Source organism: Lycorma delicatula, chromosome 1, assembly GCF_047948215.1.
Source record: "Lycorma delicatula isolate Av1 chromosome 1, ASM4794821v1, whole genome shotgun sequence".
NCBI lineage: Eukaryota > Metazoa > Arthropoda > Insecta > Hemiptera > Fulgoridae > Lycorma > Lycorma delicatula.
In genome coordinates, this window is record NC_134455.1 from 28,052,336 (window position 1) to 28,072,154 (window position 19,819).

The following is a 19,819-nucleotide window of genomic DNA, read 5'->3' on the forward strand; positions in this document are numbered from 1 at the left end:
AAATAAATCATAAATAATCGGCAAATTATTTAATGATAATTTATTTACGTAGAAAAATGTAACCCATCTGTGACTTAAAAGTATAATGTTCTAGAAATATTTTGGTTTCATTGTTCGATTTGCCAAACAGATAATTTTAAAACGCAGCATTACTATATTTATGGGCAAAGTGGCCGGACTTCTGAAGAATTGCACATTTTGCTGGAGACGTACAGATTTTCATGAAATACCACTTAAGAATACAGCCGATCTAATAGATTTCGAGTTTTTTTCTATCCATGATTAGTTCCCATTATTAAAATCTACCCACAATATTAGGAGCTCAGTCAAACATATAGGGGCGTCATCGCTTTTAAGTGATCTTCTGGAAAGGCCTATCTTAAAAGAAGTAAAAAAAAAAGAACTATTAACAAGATCCCTCAGAAATTGAAAAATTTCGAAGAATAAATTCACAAATAGCCATTAACGTTAAATAGCTTCGAATTTATGATTTTACAATAAAACTTTCGAAAATTAAATAAAAAGATTCGTCTACTGTGGGTATCACATATTATGTCAAATTAATCGCGAAATTCTGAAGTTTAAAAAGATTGTTTTAAAAAACTACATCCCTTTATGGAGAAATTTAATTCTGTATAAGATTGTAAAGTGGTGCACTTAACGCAAACGCAACATTTTTTATATATTGCATGGCTTTATAAATGTAGACTGCTAATAAATATATATAAAATAAAACACGATTTCGATGAATCTCTGAACATCATACGGTAAGGGTAAACTGAGGAACCTATTTTTTTCATTTTTGAAATAGTATATTTAATAATATATTAGGTACAGCAAAATAATAAAGGCATAATCGACAGTACTACACAACTGAATTCATTTGATAGATTTTAAAATAAATGAATAGAATCAGAACAGGTAATTGCAAATCACTAATCGATACGATCATCGAAATAATAAAATCATGCAAAAACAAATCCGATTATAAATTTTTTTATTCTTTTTTTACAAACTTCTTAATTAGTAATTACAACCAAAAAAATAAGTCGACAAAATTTAATTTATAAAATTTTCTTAAAAATTTGGAGAAGGAAATCCTATAAAACAGATTAAAAAAGTAATACAATAATAAAGAAGTATAATTATTTAGAACAAATAATGCAAGCAAATATTCCAGGCATAACTGCAATGCAGCAAACTAAAAAGGCCCGTCCTCTTCGCTTTAATTTTTCCGACGCCGTCTCGTCTGCTCACAGCGATTTATCAAGTCAATAAGCTCTCCTCACCACCGTACAAAATAAAAATTGTTAGAAATGTAATCACACAAATAAGGAACCGATAAAAATTTTAATGCTTACAAAATAAAAGAAAAAAATCATACATACTTTTTTTTAACATTCACGAAAGCTGTGTTTTACATCAACATTCTATACGTACCATTTATATCAAAATTAATTTATACATAATCACAATAATTTTTCTATTGTTGGAAAACATTTAAATCATTACAATACAAGGGGCCGGCAAGAGACAACGAAGAAAACCTACCTCAATCATTTTGGGATTCCAATTTTGGTTTTCCTTCCAATCAATAGCAGTAACATTTTAGAAATTTTTTTTATAGTAACTTTTTTTTATAGTAATTCTAATCGATCTGAAGAGCTGCAATTACTTATTTAATTTTCTTAAATTGTTAGTAACTATTAAATATCATTCAGCGAGACAAAAAGGAAAAACATGACAAAACTAGCTGCATCAACCACTTATATACCCTTTAAGTCCTAACATAATCACAATCATTAGGATTCACACAAATGATTACGTCATACTGGTTGTTTTAATAAACAAGAAAAATGATTGCTATATCACAACGCAAAATAAAAGATTAAAAAGAGAAAATTCAACCTATTAAAAAAATACTTAATTCCGTAAATTAAATATCAAACCGCAATTAACTGAAGTGAAGTAATAATTCGAAAAGCATGTAACATCATTCATTCATAAAATAATGAATACTACAAAAAAGCGAATTAGTAGTAAATGTTTCCCTTTAGTATTTTAACAAGAAAATCTAACCAAATGAAATTTTTTGAAACATCATTCGTTAAAAAAAAATTAATAACGTCCTAAAATAAATTACCTTCACCTACAGCACATTATTGAGCGCTATTATTCTCAATATTCTATACAAAGAAAAAATTTTCACAATATCTTATAAAGATTTTATTTGTAAGTCACACATTAATTAGAAATTAATGAACCCCACAGAACACTAACTAATGAACCCCTCTTGGGTAGGGAGGTGTGGTAACTGTATTACGCCCCCGGCAGAATGAATATACTTTTAACATATGGATACCTTACCAGTAAAAACGGGATGCTTAGATTTTACACTATTCTCAAAGAAGGAAGCGTTTTGCAGAAATTGCGGAAAAGCACTGAAACCACCCCGATACTAAACTGTGTTTATGTGAGAAAGCAAAAATATTTTCCAAGTGTAACTTTAAAACATAAATCAATAAAACCTTTCCTTTAATAAAATGTACCTTAGCCCGATCGATTCATACACCCTTCCTGATTTCAGTTCACAGGTACTTTACAAATGTACAAGGCATAAGAAAAACTGGGAACGAATAGTGTAAAGCAGCGTTTCTCAACCTTTCAGTATTTGCGACCCAATTCTCAATCATAATTTTCATCGCGTCCCCCTTCTCGTACAATAACTATGTATTTTGACGCTAAAGCTACACCTACGACCTTAATTAAGACCTTACAAATTACAAAGAATAAATTTATTGATATTTGGTTAACCACCGATCGCTGCATTAACAAAACCAGAATCGATGCCTCTCTATTGCTCTCAGTCTTACGTCCACCAATATCGGATATTCTCGCAGTTTCGCGAGAAGTTCCGATTTGTCTCCCATCATTCTGGAACGTCTGCGCAAACATGTATATAAATGTTGCACCTCTGTTCAATTCCGGCCAGTCTCAGTCGAGTCTATCCTCCTTCTATCGCTACCGAATCTATCGTGAATGTGTACGTTGTAATTTGCGTGTTAATTGCACTCACGGAATTAAATATTTCCGGCGGTAGATTTACACAGAATCAAGGATAAATTAAGTGGGCGTAAGCGAGCATTAAACGATAGTAAAGTATTAACAAGTGCACAGACGAGCGTGGTTCGGATAATAAGAAAATATTTTTATACTTAAATTTTGGGTTTACCAGTACATAAGTAAATGAAGAAAGGCCTCTGTGTGTCATTTGGTCAAAATTTTGGCAGCAGACAGCATGAAACCTAATAAACTTAAACCATCGGTGAAAAGCGTATTTTGCCAGCTGCAACTGAGCTTGCAGAAATTATGTTTGGAAATAATTTTGCCAAACAATTGCAGTCCAAACCTCTATCAAATAACTTTGGAGGGCGAAAAACGACTACGTGTATCATCGCCCGGAAATGATACTGTTGCCCGTTGAATTGATATAGCTGAAAATGAACAGCATCAACTTCTTGTTTTCAAGTGTTGACAAATTGTTTTCAATTCAGCTTGATGAAGCAACAGACAGCAATAAAAATTCTCATCTCATTTCATTTCCTATGTTCGGTTGTGATTGTATGTCAGCAGCAGAACTTTTCTGCAAACTATTAAAAACACAAAGCAACAGCACTCGCTTTATTTGCTACCTTAAATAATTTAAAAGAGGCAAAATATAGTGGAAAAATTGCGTAGCAATAATGCACCGATGGTGCTCCTTCAATGTGTGGAAGATTCAAAAGTATACAAGCACTTGTGAAATAAAAATCTTCAGTGCGTCTGGACACATTGCCTGATCCACAAAGACGCTCGGCTTCCAAAGAAATGAAAAAGTCTGAATAAACGACGGTTGTAACCGTAGTAAATTATATAAAAATGAGAACCCTAAAATCAAGAATCTTTTCTTCACTTTGTAAAGACAAAAAATCAGTAAAGTACATTATTATGTTTTCAGCATTACTCTATTTTATTGCGAGGCAAGATGGTTTATCACGTGGGAAATTTTGTAACACGTTTATGAATGAAGAAGAAATCGCCATTTTTCTAGAAGAGGAAAACCGACCGGAAATCGAGGAGTCTCAACGTGGTTTACTTGATCGACAAATTCGAGAAATTTGAATCTGGAAAACTCCAAGGAGCAAATACACATATGTTGGACATGAGCGATAAAGTTAAATGCTTTTTGTAGAAAATTGGTGAAGTAGATATTTAAAGCAAACCCTAGAAATGTTTGCAAATGAGGATGAATGTGTTAAAACTTACAAGGTTGAAGAACATGTGAAGTTTTTTTTTTGTAATTGTTGAAAATCATTTACCCATCCTGGCAAAGAATTTTAAAATGCATTTTTTTGCTGACAACTTGGTAGCAAGTTCCGAGTGGGTTAGGGACAAAATATTTTCATGAAATGGGCCAATTCAAATCTAAGTTCTAACCGACAATGTTTCATTTCAATATTTCTTGTATGTTGTTAAATTTAATTTGCTTATAAGTATCAAAGTGATAATCTTGCAAGATGGTTGGTGCAGATTAAGCATGAAGTTTTTTTTAATGGAATAAGTTCCACGGAATTAAGTACACATGGAAATAGTTGCCGAATGACATCTAGTTAAAGATAACTATCTGATATTGGATATTACAAAGTAGCTTTAATTCAGTTGTAATTTTATATTTTAGGTCACTCGAATTCATCTCCCGGCCATGTCTGAAAATATTGGAAAACAATCACTAACCAAACGAATACAGAGATTACCTGAAGTAAAACTATTAGGGTATTGAAAATCCCGTCTACAATTGAGAAAATCCTGATAACAATACGGTAAAAGTTCCTCGTCAACTCTTAATATAAACAATATTCATTATAAAAAAAGAAGAAATATTTAGTAAACACATTTTTCTAAAGGAAGAACACCTTCGTTCAATTGCTCTTTCTTGTATTTCTGAACCAAGAAATAACCTTGCTGATACGCACCAAGAAATTTGGCCTTACAAAAAAAAGTTTTCGTAAAAAAAGCCAAACTCAATAATGAAAAGAATTTCTTGCTCTGTATTTTGGTGGCAACTGGAAACCGGAGAGCAGCTGAATTACAACAAGGCTTATTTCAATATTTATTTCAAATAAATTATGTACATAATTTTCACTTAAAAGTAATTAAGCAACAATAAATTTTACTGTTTTAACAAAGTATGAGAAAGACAATTTGTTTAATGTTATCATATGTTAATAAACAATTTCCTCTTTTAGTAAAAATCGTATCTTTTTTTTGATAAAGTCTACCATCTTTTTCACTACCAAAATATAAACTGAAAAATTTATGAAAGATTTAACAATCGCCAACTGGTAACGCAAGCAATCCAAGATATTGACAAAAAAAAGAGAAATCTGCTGTGGCAGAAACAGCAGCCTATCTATCAATTATCAACGCTTTTCTAGCTACGGTACTTATACCTGTAAACGGGGAGACCGTACTGTAACCACCATTGAGTAATCCTTCACGCAGACATGATACCGATAAAAGACAAAAGAACAAATGTCACTTAAGTGTCTGGTGTTAACGCTTCACAACAGAACGTTTCGGTTTAAAGCGCGTGACGTAAAAGGTGGCCTCCTGCCCAGTGGGCACAACACACATGTCGCAATTTCAATTCACTACAACACAGCAAAACCGTCTTTCAAACTGCACTGTATGTACGAGGGTTTTTTTTAACAGTAAAAAGCAAACTTAAAAAAAATTTCATTGAAATAAGTTCGCTGCTCTCTGAGCAAAATAACTCAACATTCGATACTCCCATTAATTCAATAATTATTTAGCAAATAGAAACAACGACAAAATTAAAATTCACACTTAATTTTTTTTTACCAAGTATCGAGTTTTGTCATGTAAAAGGGGCACCGCCGGTAAATGTATTAAATAGCCTCATATTTTTTATCTTTATCTCCACACAGACACAGGTAACATATAGCTTTTAAATACTATTAATGATAAACTCATGTAATACCAAATACAACTGCCAGTTAACCGATAAAAACAAAATTTATTTTAGAACAAAACAATACTAGTAGTATAACCAAGCAAGCGAGTTATCACAGACGGCATAAAATTCTGTTCAACGAAGCTTGCGTTTGGTAAAATCAAGGTAACGAAATAGTAGTTTTCAAATCAAGTCCAGATCTCGATACTATTAGGTGGATTGCACTGCCCGTAAACAAAATAAAATTATTAACCAATTCATACTACTTGTCGTAAAAAATAAAACTAGTTCAACAAACGTTTCTTGGTTGTAAAAAATCTGTGTACGGGAGTATGACATCAGAATTCTTTAAAAACAAAAACATTTGTCATCATACAATCTGTAATCCAGCTTCACGTATATGCTCGAAAGATTGCCTATTCCTTATTTGGTTTCTATTCATATAAAAACTACTATCACCATGTAAAGAATAAAATGCAGTAATTCTATTTACTCGTTAACAATTAACTACTACTCCAAGCGGTAAAACTTTACATTCTATAAAAACACACACACACCTGGTAAAAAAAACTATTCAATGATAAATTTCATTCAGTTTTTTTTTAAATATTAAACAGTAAGCAAAACAATTACAAATTTTCGCCTTTTTCCGTTCTATTCTAGTTTTATTTTTTGGAAGGAGGGCGGACCCGGAAGGGAATTGTTTTGATTATAAAAACTTTACAAAACTTCAGTTACAAATTTTTCAAATATTAACATCAATGCCCCATACACACGTTCATGAATAGCAAACCCAAACTCAAAGATTATATTTTCACCTACTCGCAGATATTCGGTAAAAAAAAAATGCATACGCAAATACACACGAGCGTTTAAAAGTAAGGGCGTTTTAAGGTAAATAACCTTTTTCTGTTAATTGAATAATAAACTAACTGTTAATTTCATTAAAATAAACTAACCGTTGCAAAAATATTAACAAAAGATTTACAAGGCCGCCATTTGAAAAGATTGAGGTCAGATTTATTATTTTTAAACTAATAAACCTATAGATACCCTAGCAGTACACAAAATCTGAGCTGGGTACGATTAACCCATTCCTAATAAATAAAGTTTTTTATGTTAAAAATACAAAACAGCGGATAATTTGTTTACTAACAATTTCCAGACATATGTTGATATAATTTTTTTCTTTACGTCCATATAGGGGGGGGGGGGGGGGGGGCATATAGAAATTTATACATCGACTTACAGTAATTAATATACAGTACAGGTGAAATTAAGTTTTATTTGAGGCTGAGAAATAGTTATTTGTAGACTGAGCATATAAAACCGCAATAGTACTACTAGTTGAATACCCTACACTAATTTTTGCATATAGAAATGCCAAGCATTATATCAGAGGGACAATTCTTGTTTCAAATTTACTTTCGAAAGAATAGCTGTTCCGAGATCGCTAATGAAGTTTACAAAACACTAATTATTACTTATTACAACTCCGATACATATGTATTTCAACGAGGAATGCAATAAGGAAATGATAATTGACTGCAGAAAGTTAACCCCAAAATAGCTATGAAATATGTCGGTAAGCCAACCTACAAACCGACGTAATTCAGAGAGAATACGAGAACGTTCAATAATTAACGAGACAAATTGATGTAGAGAAAAACTGTTCAATCAGTGACAACGGAACGTTTTGAGGGTCAAGTTGGCAACCTTGGGAACATTTTATCAGGTGTTCGATAATAATCTAAACATAACCACTTGTTAATTTTAGAATGTTAGCTCTGCCAAGAATGTCAGAGCAACATTCAGTGACAAGATGTTTGCTATCAGAAAGTGTGAAACCGGCGGAAATTTACTCAAAAATGTTGTAACAGTATAGTGAAGTTTTCAAACCGCAGTAACGTGTTTAAGTGGGTGGAACAGTTTAATTCGGGCAGAACAAGTGTGGCTAATCTCCATCGCTCTGGAAGACCAGTTGAGGTTAAATTTCCCAAATTGATAGTATATGTAACGTTAGAGTTGGAACTGCGCATTCCCTCATTCATCGCAAAACGTGCTCGAGATGGGTAAAAACCAGTTGACTCGAGCCCATAAAAACACCCGGATTCGCATTTGTTCTGAGGTCAAAGAACGGTTTTAAGTGAAAGGTAATGGCTTTTCTAGCTCGTGCAATATGGAGACGAGACGTGGATACATCTTTTCGAGACCAAATCAAAACGGCAAAGCCTTGAGTGGAAACATCCGGATTCGTCCACTAAAAAAATTTTAATTCACGCGTCAGCCGGTAAAATGATGTTGATTGTCTTCTGGGATTCACTTGCAGATTTTTGGTGTCTATTTAGAATAACAACGTACCGTGAACAGTGATACTATTCTATTAACGTGCTCAAACAAAGTGAGACTCATGATAAGGCGAAAACGTCAGGGAACTCTCTCAAAAGGCGTGATTCTCTTGCATGATAACGCGCGCCCCTACATCGTTCAGAAAACGGGAGAAAAGCTCGAAAGTTGGGTTAGGAGTTGTTACCACATCCTCTTTATACCACAGAGCTCGCCACGTCCAATTTTCATTTGTTCGACCCGCTCCAAGACGTTTTATGCGGCAAGAAGTTCGACAACGAAGCGGTCATAAAAACCGTACAAGAATGGTAAAAAACAGCAAGGTAAAGATCTCTACGCTACGGGAATCAGAAAGCTCACAGAACGGTGGGACGTCTAAAAGTACCTTGAGACATATGTTGAAAAATTTCAGTCATTGAATTAGTCGTTTTTCCCCCTACAATTTGTCTCGTTTAATTATTTAACGTCTCTCGTACTTTAATTTACGTTAACCTACTGAAACTTTAGAAAAGCTCCTAAGATTTAGAGCGCCAAAAAATCCCTCAGACATCGCATCCTTACAGTTTAATTTCCAGTGTAAATTATTTTTTCTTATAACTCCCCCAAACACATTACAGACGGTCTCAAAAATTCCAGTACTGAAAAATCGTTAAAAAGGTATTATAACCCCCTTACTTTCCAATTTTAATTTAAAAGTAATTAAGTAAAACAGTAATGTGCGCCGACAATTACAGCATAGCGGACAAGATGTATATCTCGACCGTGAGGACATCTCGTACAACCGTAAATCCCAATGTGAACAGAAGACTATCCGTACATACTTGTTACACTAAGATGTCTCTTTAAAGTCAACCTCAGGTGTCGATTATTTGTTTTGTCATCTGATCTAGAGGATATAGACAGCCACAGGAAAATTTTAAAGCAAATGCTTAACTTTCTTTTGTTCCCTCGCTAAAGCGCAGTAACTCCTATTTACATACATATTAAGCTATGGATCGAATATAAACGATTTATTTTAATTTAAATATGAGCAATACTATTTTGTAAAGGCTATAGAAAAAGCCCCGTTCAACACACCGGTTGCATCTCATATCATTGGCCACCACCGACGAATAATCAGTTTTTTTTTTTTCAATCAGTAGATTGAATAGGTAATATCATAATACGTTTAAAATTTACGGCTTGATATCATTATCAATGTCGCGATCGACAAATTATGCGAGATGACAAATTTACAGCATATTATTAGAACTATTAATACGAGAGTTAATCTGTATAAAAATTAAGATTATCTCGCTTTTAGGTTTTAGTATCAGACTGAATTCAAACAAAAATATATTAACTAAACTTTGTCACCTTACTCACCTATTTATTGTTAACGGGAAGAGTAATTTACAGACCAAAAGTACACTCACCTGAAAAGAAAAAGATAAATATTATTATACTACACAAACTAAATTTTAAAACAGTTAAGTGTGAAAGTTATTCATTCGGGTTTTTAATCGCCTCCACCGCATTAACAGCACATGATGAACTTTTGTTTTACTACAGAAACAACAAACATACACTTTTTTCCTGTTTACCCTCCAGTTCACCGTAAGGTATACTTCAGAGGATATGTATGAATGTAAATGAAGTGTAGTTTTGTACAGTCTCAGATCGACTATTTCTGAGATTGTGATAAATTGAAAAAACCCAACCGCCAAAAAACATCAGTATCCACGATCTAGTAGTATTCATATCCGTATAAAAGTAACTGCCTTTACTAGGATTTGAAGACTGGAACTCTCGACTTCTAAATCAGCTGATTTGCGAAGACGCATTCACCACTAGACCAACCCGGTGGGTAACTAACACATACTACAGAAACAATATCCTTTACTTTACTAAAACATGAAATTATAAAAATCAACATCACAGAAGATTTTTCCAATATAAACTAATGATCAGGTTATAACTTACGGAAATAAGGCTGTCAAAAAAAAAATACAATCAATTTTATTTTTAAGGAAGGCAAAAAAAATAATAAACATAGCAAAACAAAAAAATACATGTACACCATTAAATCTGTGTACTAAGAGATACACACGTTTCATCTTATAAAACAACTGATTTATATTTAATATTCATGTTAAGTTTCAGTAAGTCGAAAAGCAACAAAATCAATTATGGCTTCAAGCGAATTGTATATCAGAATAAAAAACGAAATAGGTAAATGGGATTCTTTTTAAACAAAAAATAGGATGGAAGGCGGGTAAACGAGCATTCAGACTTATCTCTAATTGAAATCCACTTGCAAATATTGTTTTATTATATACTCTCTACATCTGTGATGAGTTTGGATCTATTGGTACAATATAAATCGAACAAATAATGCGAACTGTGAGACAAATATTCAACATAACTAAAACAGAGAATGACAGATGATATTCAGTTTAGGTATACTGTTTTTACCATTTACGGATCCTGAATTCATTTGAATCAGATAATCTATTCCCGGTTATTATGAACTGTTACATATACAGATCTTCTTTACAAAGGATTTTGGGCCTTCTCCACCTCCACCCGTCTACATCATCATTATACTACTACTTTTAACAAAAATTAACACTACGTCGTTAAGTTTTGGGACCCTTTTTCTTTATTTCTTTAAGAAATATAAATGTTTGGATTGTAACATTTAATTTTATTGTTTTTACTACATGCAATCAAATATGTTATATTCCATACCCTCTCGACCGTTTTATTAACAAAAATCAAAAGTGTGATAAATCGTCCAAACACGTCGATTAAATGTCCAAACACGCGCGCGACATAAAACTCACAAGAAATATAAATTTTGGAATTCCTTGCCGCCTCTCCAAGAAATTAACTGCCATGACTCTTATAATTATTATCAAAATATATATTGGAAATTTATAAAACTCTCAATAATGATTGTCAAAAAAACTTCTTCCCCACCGAACAGGCAAATCGTGAAAATTTTAAGAGCTTAGATTAATCTTTTACATGAAGATTAATGCCCATTTATTCTAATCGAATTTTCTAATGCTTCATTTAAAACATTTAATTATGATGTAAAAAAGCGGCACAGATTTTAATAATTATACTTAACGTAATTAACGTTATTTTGCAGATTTAAACCTCTTTTGTAAATGTAAAAATATTTCGTGCTCTTTGGTATGCGGTCTGCAATTAACGAAATCTACCACCAGTACAGTACACACGGTCTACCGTGCCAGCCATTAATTTAATTTTAATCAAGCGTTAAATCTGGTTAGGTTTTGGTGACAATGTCGCCCTTGATGTGATTAGATTTGCTGATACGAGCTGTAATGGGGACGTGGAGGACAAGTGAAATTCCGGTTTTGGTTAAGTTTGGATGTAAGGAACACTTTCAACTGTCTCCCGTGACAGAGTTGTTGCGGAGGCTTTGGAGGTGTTCAGTGTGGATGCACAGATGAGTCTCCCAAGGGACTATTTTAGTGACCCGCCGGTCAAAATACTGACGGAATCTGATGAATTTGTTTTCCGTGTGATGGCGGGAATACCTGAGGGACCTGTCCTAGAACCTATCCTCTGCAAAATCGCGTATGATTGTGTCCTCAGTCTGCGGTTTCTGGAGGGGGATAGAGGTCGTCCGTTTTACCGATGATCAGGCCCTATTGATCAGAGGGGCTGATGAAGAAAAGGGTAATGCGGCGCTGGATGTTGTTTTTGATTGGATGTCCGTTCGGGGACTGTATTTGGCTCCGGGGAAGTCAACATTCTTGGTTTTATCTGGTAGAAGACCGCTTCGTCGGGTACCGCTTGAACAAGGGGAGTCATAGCCACAACAGTTGCCTCGGTGTTGTTATACGCCGTACCTATGTGGGAGAGGGTTTGGCATCCGGAAATATAGTAAACAAGATGGTGTCGTTGCACAAGAGACTGCTCCTGCGCGTTAACATGTGCATATAGGATAGTCTCCTATGACGCAGTGTTATAGCCAGCACCCCACTGACTGATCTCCTGGCTGACGAGAGGGACTTGAGGTTCAGATGCACACCTAAAGACGAGGCTAGGGCTAGAATAATGATCTCCTGGCAAAAACTATGGACAGCGTTCGATAAAAGTGGATAAACGAGATAACTTATTCCTGAGGTGGAAAGCTGGATGGGACGGCGTCATGGCGAGGTCGGTTACAGTCTTACCCTGTTCTTGTCAGTACATGGCGATTTCGCTGAGTACCTGCAAAGATTCAAGCTACGAAAATCTGCTGTCTGCAAGTACGGTGACGAAGTCACTGTCTTTAGATGCGACTGATGGATTAACACCAGGAGGAGGTCTACAATGGTCATAACACCAGGTACTGTAGTAAAGGTCATGTTGAAGGATAAGGATACATGGATGGAAGTATCTAACTTCTTGATTGGGGTAATATTGAAAACCGAATTTGAGGATGAAACCCCCTGAAAAATATTATACAAAATTAAAGAAATTTAAAAAAATAAAATGGGACGAATCATGGTGGCGTTCAGGAACAGGGACGTAGCCCCCATGACTAGGACGCCTGGGCATGTCCACACGCAAGAGTGGGCGAGTCCGGGTGCTTCTGATGATGTTATGGGGGACCCACATGGTATGAGTGGGTGGGCGTGTTGCGAAGGACATATGAAACATATGTCCGGAGCATTAGGTTAGAGCCGGGAAGGGCAGCTCCCCCATGAAGGGGTGCTTGGGTTTCTTGAACAGGAAATTCTGGTATTCCGATGATACGTGGGAGGCCCCGAAGGACGAGTCCATAAGTGGATTCAGGCAGGATGGGAGGGTAGTCATCCGCCACGACATGCGAGGCTAACTAAAGAGATGCTTCACGGCGATTCCTGGTTGCTCCGTACGTTAAAAGATGGGATAAAAAAAACGTTTTGCTGATAAACCCACCGGGTTGGTCTAGTAGTGAACACGTCTTCCCAAATCAGCCGATTTCGAAGTCGAGAGTTCCAGTGTTGTTTGGCGGTTGGGTTCAATCATTTCACATCTCAGGAATTATCTAACAACTGTATAAGACTACACCACTTCATTTACACTCATGCATATCATCCTCATTCATCCTCTGAAGGAATAACTCACATGTAATTCTCGGACGCTAAACAGGAAAAAGAAAGAAGAGCTAATGATGACACCAGACCGCATACTAAAGTAGCACCGAAATACATTTTTAAATATATTAACTAGACGCGGTATACTATTACAATCATCTACTTAGGGATAAGATGTAAATATGATAATATATAACAACACAATGGTCAGCGCCGGTCCCGGTAGTTCATTTAAACGTTTCCAATTTTTTACGATCATAACATATTTGGCACTTTTATTTTTTTTAAATGCCAACAACAGACACGATAGTTTTAAAAACGTGACTAGTACAATGCATAAAACCTTGCATTTCAGTTTTAATACAAAAATTTTCAACTGCTATTAAACATTTAAATACTTTTGTGTTATCCCCCCCCCCAATCTTTGTTAATATTTTTAATATTATGAATCGTTGGGAAAATGATTAAAATTGATATTTACTTCATTCTGGGATTGAGAAACAATTTTTATATTTGAAGGAATCATAGAAAACACCACCCCCGCAATGTTTAGAAATACGGGTTACTGTATAGTTACGATTCGAAATATTACAACATCGATTACTTATATCAGGTCGATTAGTCCACATGTCTCAAGTGACTTTCATTTCTCTTATTATATCCGTTGATACGAAAGAAAAAGCGATCCGGTTTCTGCACATTCCGTATTGAAAATCCTCGCAAAATAAGCAGTTAAGGAAAAACGGTGGAAATTGATGAATCGTGTTTTTCGAGAAGAAAATTAATCATGGAAGGTTGTATCCTCACCAGTGGATTTTCAGAGGAATTTGTCGCGAAGGTAAAGAGTGCTTTTTGTATGCAGTGCCAAATTGGAAAAAATAAATTAAATATAATTACCGCATGCAAGTTATACGATGATATACCGAAAATAGAAGGCATGAACTTTAAAATTTCACTCTGGATCATAGCCGGAATTTCGTCGATCCGGATATTGGTGCTCATACCAAGCTGATTTGAAAGCCTTTGGAGAAACGCAACAAATGAATCGGTACTCACCATACTATCTCTGATTGATTCATATTTGTGTGAATTCATGTAACGTCGTAGATACCGGAATGAGGACTATTTCGCCCAAATTTTGAAAGACATTGTTCGTTTTATCCATTAAGCGGCTGAGTTGTTTTTGAAAATGAATTATTTGCTTAAGTTTTTTCCCTTGCTACTAAAAGTTTGCTTTTTTATTTCTTTATTATTGAGATTAATAAAGAAAGAATGTTTATATTTTGTGTTTACCTCAGTAACTATTGCAATTATTTATTATTTAAATAATCAAAATATTACTGTTAATAAGTCAAGGTTAGCGAGCAAAGCGGGCGTAGGTAAAATTTGGTTAATTATATTTATACAATAAATAAATGGTTACGAAAATGGTAGTAGTATAAATGGTTATATCGGATTATTGGGTTTTCTCCAACCTGGTTATTATTATCAATATTTCCTGCTACTTCGAGTTACTTCCAGGCAAACTTGCAAACTTTAGGAAGGAGAAACAAAAATGTACCTGTTTTTCTGACCCAAAGTTGATTTCTACAATTAAAAATTCGTTTTTCGATCGAAACTGACATTGATAATTAAACTTTATGCAAATATGAGTGAATTAGATTAAAAAAAAGGGGGTAGATTAAAAGGGGGTAATCACAGAAAAGACTCAACATTTATCGACTAACAACTAAACTACATTTAAAAACAATGTAAAATACTGTACAGCAAAATAATAATAAAGTCTGTTCAGATATTTCCCTTTAACATTTATCAATAATTAGCGAACTACGTGAAAGAAAATCTTAAGCCGCACAACCACAGGAAGAGCGGGAGTAAGTAACAGAGGTCCATCTCAACAAACGGTACTGCAAATACAGGGCGTCCCATATAAAACGCAACCCACCAATCACTTATCCATGAAATTTCAAAAGTCAAGCTTACTCCCTTACTCGTTACTGAAATGGACTCGTCCAACATCTGAACATCGCGACGACGCAGTACAACACTACCGATAGTAACACAACAATGCAATCATAAAGTTCAGTGTATTGCTAGAGACAAGATGGTGTTTTTGCTAGATGAACGTGTTTTCATTGTTGAGTCGTAATTCAGTACGAAATCAGTGGTTGCAGTGCAAGATTTGTTCGCCATAAGTACCCAGATAAACCAGCTCCTAACAAAACATCATTATTAAGGTTAGTTGCAAAATTTAGAGAGACCGGTTCTGTTAATAACAAGGAACACAAAAGATCTGCGTCAGTGTTGAATGCAGATTCAGTCGCTGAAATCAAAGACCGATTACTCGCCTCGCCAAATAAATCGATCAGACGTTTGTCTGCTGAAATTAATTTGTCTAAATCAACTGTTCATCGGACGACCAAACGATTACAATTAGGACCTTATCGCATTCAAACGGTTCATAGACTTCTTGAGCCCGACAAAGAAAAACGGCTACAATTATTGTCAACGGTTCCGTCGATTTCTGCGTGAGGGAATTTAATGTTATGGATTAGTTATTTTTCACAGATGAAGCACGGTTTCATTTGGATGGCTACGTAAACAGCCAAAACAGTAGAATTTGGAGTGCTGAAAATCCCCACGTTCATCACGAAAAACAATTACACCCGCAGAAGTTGGGCGCGTGGGGTGCGCGATATCGCGGAAGAAAACAATCATCGGTCCTATTTTTTTCGAGTACACCATTAATGCAGAACGATATCAGGATATTTTATTTCAGTTCATCGCACTCTTGGAAGAGGAAGACAGACACTGCTGGCTACAACATGATGGTGCGACATCGCACTACGCAGGTTCAACTTCTGATTTCGTTGAGGAATTCTTTAGTAATCGTGTTATCGGTCGAGGCTTGTGGCCACCAAGATCTCCAGATTTGACTGCGGCGGATTTTTTTCTACGGGGTTACCTCAAAGAAAAAGCCTACAGCAACAAAACACTAACACTTGAAAGTCAATATTGGACAAGCTGTATTAAATATCCAGCCACAAACTTTGAAAAAAGTTGCAAGAAACGCTGTAAAAAGAATCGAAGCTTGTATTCAAGAAGATGGCGGCCACTTCCAACATTTACTCTAAATGTAAGGTAATGGATGGTAATAATAAAAATTACATTTACATATGCCTTTTTATTATTTTAATACCTACCAATATAAGGTTGGGTTGCGTTTTATATGAGACACCCTGTATGCGTTATAACAGTAGTTCGGATTAATCATTCAGTCACTCTCAAGCTCAAGGGCAATATTGCTTTACGCGTCTAACAATGTACTGTTTAAGCTAACTTGTCTGGCGACGTGAAATCCCGATGATAAGCAATTAAACATTTTGTTGAGTCTGTTTGATATTTAATAGGGAAAATTATTCAATTCAGTGAAAGAATGTTACATCAATATTATCCTGTGTTACTCTGTACGGTACTATAAGTTTTATTCAGTGATATTTTCGTTCATTTTTATTCACATTGGGCATTTGTGTCAACCTGGCTTAACAAATGAGTGATTCTATCGAGAAATATAAACCGTGAAAACCATTAAAAGCAGCTCCGAAAAAAAATCAGTAACGTATATGTAAAACCTTAAAATAAGATAAATCGTGTACGTGCAGTCAAAACATTACTCGGAAAGTAAATTGTGCAACAATAGTTGAGCGAAAAAATAATTTTTATTACAATAAAGAAATACACAAAATTGATAGTAATCATGTTAACCTTGTTAGACTCAAGACTCCAAAGCGTCTGAAAACGATTGAAAAAGTTTAAACGCTTTAAATACAAATTCTGAACTGCCGAATTTTTCTAGAAGTACACACTACTACATCATGCTTTAAAATCAATGAATTTTTGTTTAAATCCAGAAAAAATAATTCTTTATTGATTGAACGTGAAAATTTCATGGTGTAGGGAATGCGTGACATGTACAGGAAAAGTTACGGGTGGAATATCACGATGAAATGAATGGTGACAAATCCAAGCAGCGATTTAAAAAAATAGTTGAAATTGTTCCTGAAGGATCCTTCATGGTAATTGATAATGCGCCGTGCGCCGTACCATTGTAAAGCTTCGACCTGAAAATCGGAAATTGCCGAACAGTTATAATCGAAAAAAATCGCGTTCACCGAAGACATGAAAGTATATATATATATATATATATATATATATATATATATATATATAAAGTGAATGAAATTGCAAAATCAAAAAATCCCTTTCGGCACGCCGGAAGGCGGAGGTAGATTTCATCGGTGCTAAGTAGGGGATAAAAGAATATCGGAATTATTAGAAAATGTATGCAGACTTACTGGGTCAAGGGAAGGTCCGGGTAAGCGTCCTAAGAGTCTACTGGTGGTCCTCTATCTTAGCCAAAAGGAGCTGCAACACTTGCCTCAAGGAAGAGGCTGCAGCGAGATACTAGGAGGGATGGCAGGGTTGACGACGGGCTAAGAATATCACTGCAGTGACAGCAAGGCATTAACAAATGCAATAAAGGACGGCAAGGTCAGAGCACGGCACGAACTGCTGGAAAATCTTAAGTAACCCCCTGTTGGGGGGTGGGGGTGCTTACAAACTGATCATGGACCGATTTGAACTATCAGGCCCCTCCCCTCTTTATAGTGAGATGTCGCTGCAAATTGTAGAGGAACTGTTTCCCAGTTCGAGTCAGAATGGAGAGAGATAACAATTGAACACAACGCCAGGTTCACGATCGGGAGCTCAAGAGTGCTGTGGTGACACTGTACCCCAACAAGAGTCCAAGACCATTTTTGGTTCCATGTAAACTAGTCAAGGAAATGGTGGTCAGACACCCCTCGATTATGTTACGCTTTTAATCAGGCCCTACAGGGCTTTCGTTTCCCGGCGTGCTGAAAGAGGCAGGACTGGTTCTGGTACCTAAGAGGGATACAGAGATGGAAGGCGTCACGTATCGACCAAACTGGCTGTTGAACACGATGGATAAACTGTCAAAGACCGATTGTTGATCGTATGTTGACGGAATTAGAAATGACGGGTGGAAGCTCCCCTACACAATACGGTTTTGTGAAGGGGAGATCCACGGTAGATGCGTTACAATACGTAACTAACTAGTCTGCAGACAGAGCGGGTGGCACTTGGCGTCGCAATTAACGGTCCTCCTAGACGTCATGAACGCTTTCGGCAGTCTCCCCTGACCAACGAAGCATTACGAGAAAGGAATATTAGTTAACATTCAGTGGGAAAATAAACCGTTATCTACACCAAAGAAAAATACAAGTATGTAACGAAAATGGCGAAATTCAGATAGATATTCGGGGGGGGGGATCCACAGGGGCCAACCCTCGAACCACTTCTGTGCAATTTGGCTTTCGACGGAGTATTGTGAACTGATAGCTTATACCGACGACCCGATAGCTTATACCTTTCGTCGCCAGCAAGACGAAACAAAGATTGTGAGGACGTAGAGGATTGTGCAGCAGCCGCGGTCGATAGTATACAAAAGTGGCTTGAAAGGAGAGCACTGACATTAGCGCCTAATAAGTCATCGGCGGTCGCCTTAACAGGCCGAAGAATCAGAATACGAGTCAAGAGTAGGTAACAAGATAATCTCCACGTCTAGATGTATTAAATATCTAGGCGTGTGGTTGCAAACCTGTAGGTTATATACGGAAACATACCGCGTTAATCTAGTGGTGAACGCGTCTTCCCAAATTTGCTGATTTGGAATTCGAGAGTTCCAGCATTCAAGTTCTAGAAAAGTCAGTAACTTTTATACGAATTTGAATACTGGATTGTGGATACGAGTGTTCTTTGGTGGTTGGGTTTCAATTAACCACACATCTAAGTAGTGGTCCAACTGAGACTGTACAAGACTACACTTCATTTACACTCATACATATCCTCAACCTAAACGGTAATTACCGGAGGCTAAACGTGAAAAAGAAAGGCTATATAAGGAGCACTTGAACAGGGTAACGTAGCGATCCAAGGCTGTAATCGGTAACCTGAGCAGGCTCATGACCAGACACAGGGGTCTATGTTCGTCGAAAAGGTGAGAGTCAGTTGAATGACAATTTTTATATGCTGTCCCGCACGAGCGGAGGCCTTTGATAAGAAGAACCTAAATAAGGTATCTGCCCTACAGAGGAGAGCTGCGATACGAATTGTGTCTGCAAATAAGACGGAATCAAAAATGCAGTAGAATTCAGCGGGAATACCCCTGCCGGGATTAAAGTTCTGATGCTACGACGAGTTCACTGTGGGATACCTAGAAGTGAAGCTAAAAGACAGATGCTTGAAGGATGGCAGGCGCGTGGGAAACATCAGACACTGGAGGCTGGACCAGAAGAAT

At 35.9% G+C, this 19,819-nt stretch overlaps 1 protein-coding gene across 7 annotated transcripts in view; it reads right to left on the reverse strand.

Annotated features, from left to right (window-relative positions):
* The window catches only part of 14-3-3zeta (tyrosine 3-monooxygenase/tryptophan 5-monooxygenase activation protein zeta), an 80,555-nt gene that overhangs the window by 38,037 nt on the left and 22,699 nt on the right, over window positions 1–19,819 (reverse strand). For 2 of the 7 annotated variants that reach the window (XM_075382047.1, XM_075382057.1), the window contains exon 2: window positions 9,725–9,774. The exons of the other annotated variants lie outside the window; for them this stretch is intronic. The gene's annotated coding sequence lies outside the window, so the exon portion shown is untranslated. The remainder of the gene's footprint in view (window positions 1–9,724; window positions 9,775–19,819) is intronic. 7 annotated transcript variants of the gene reach the window in all.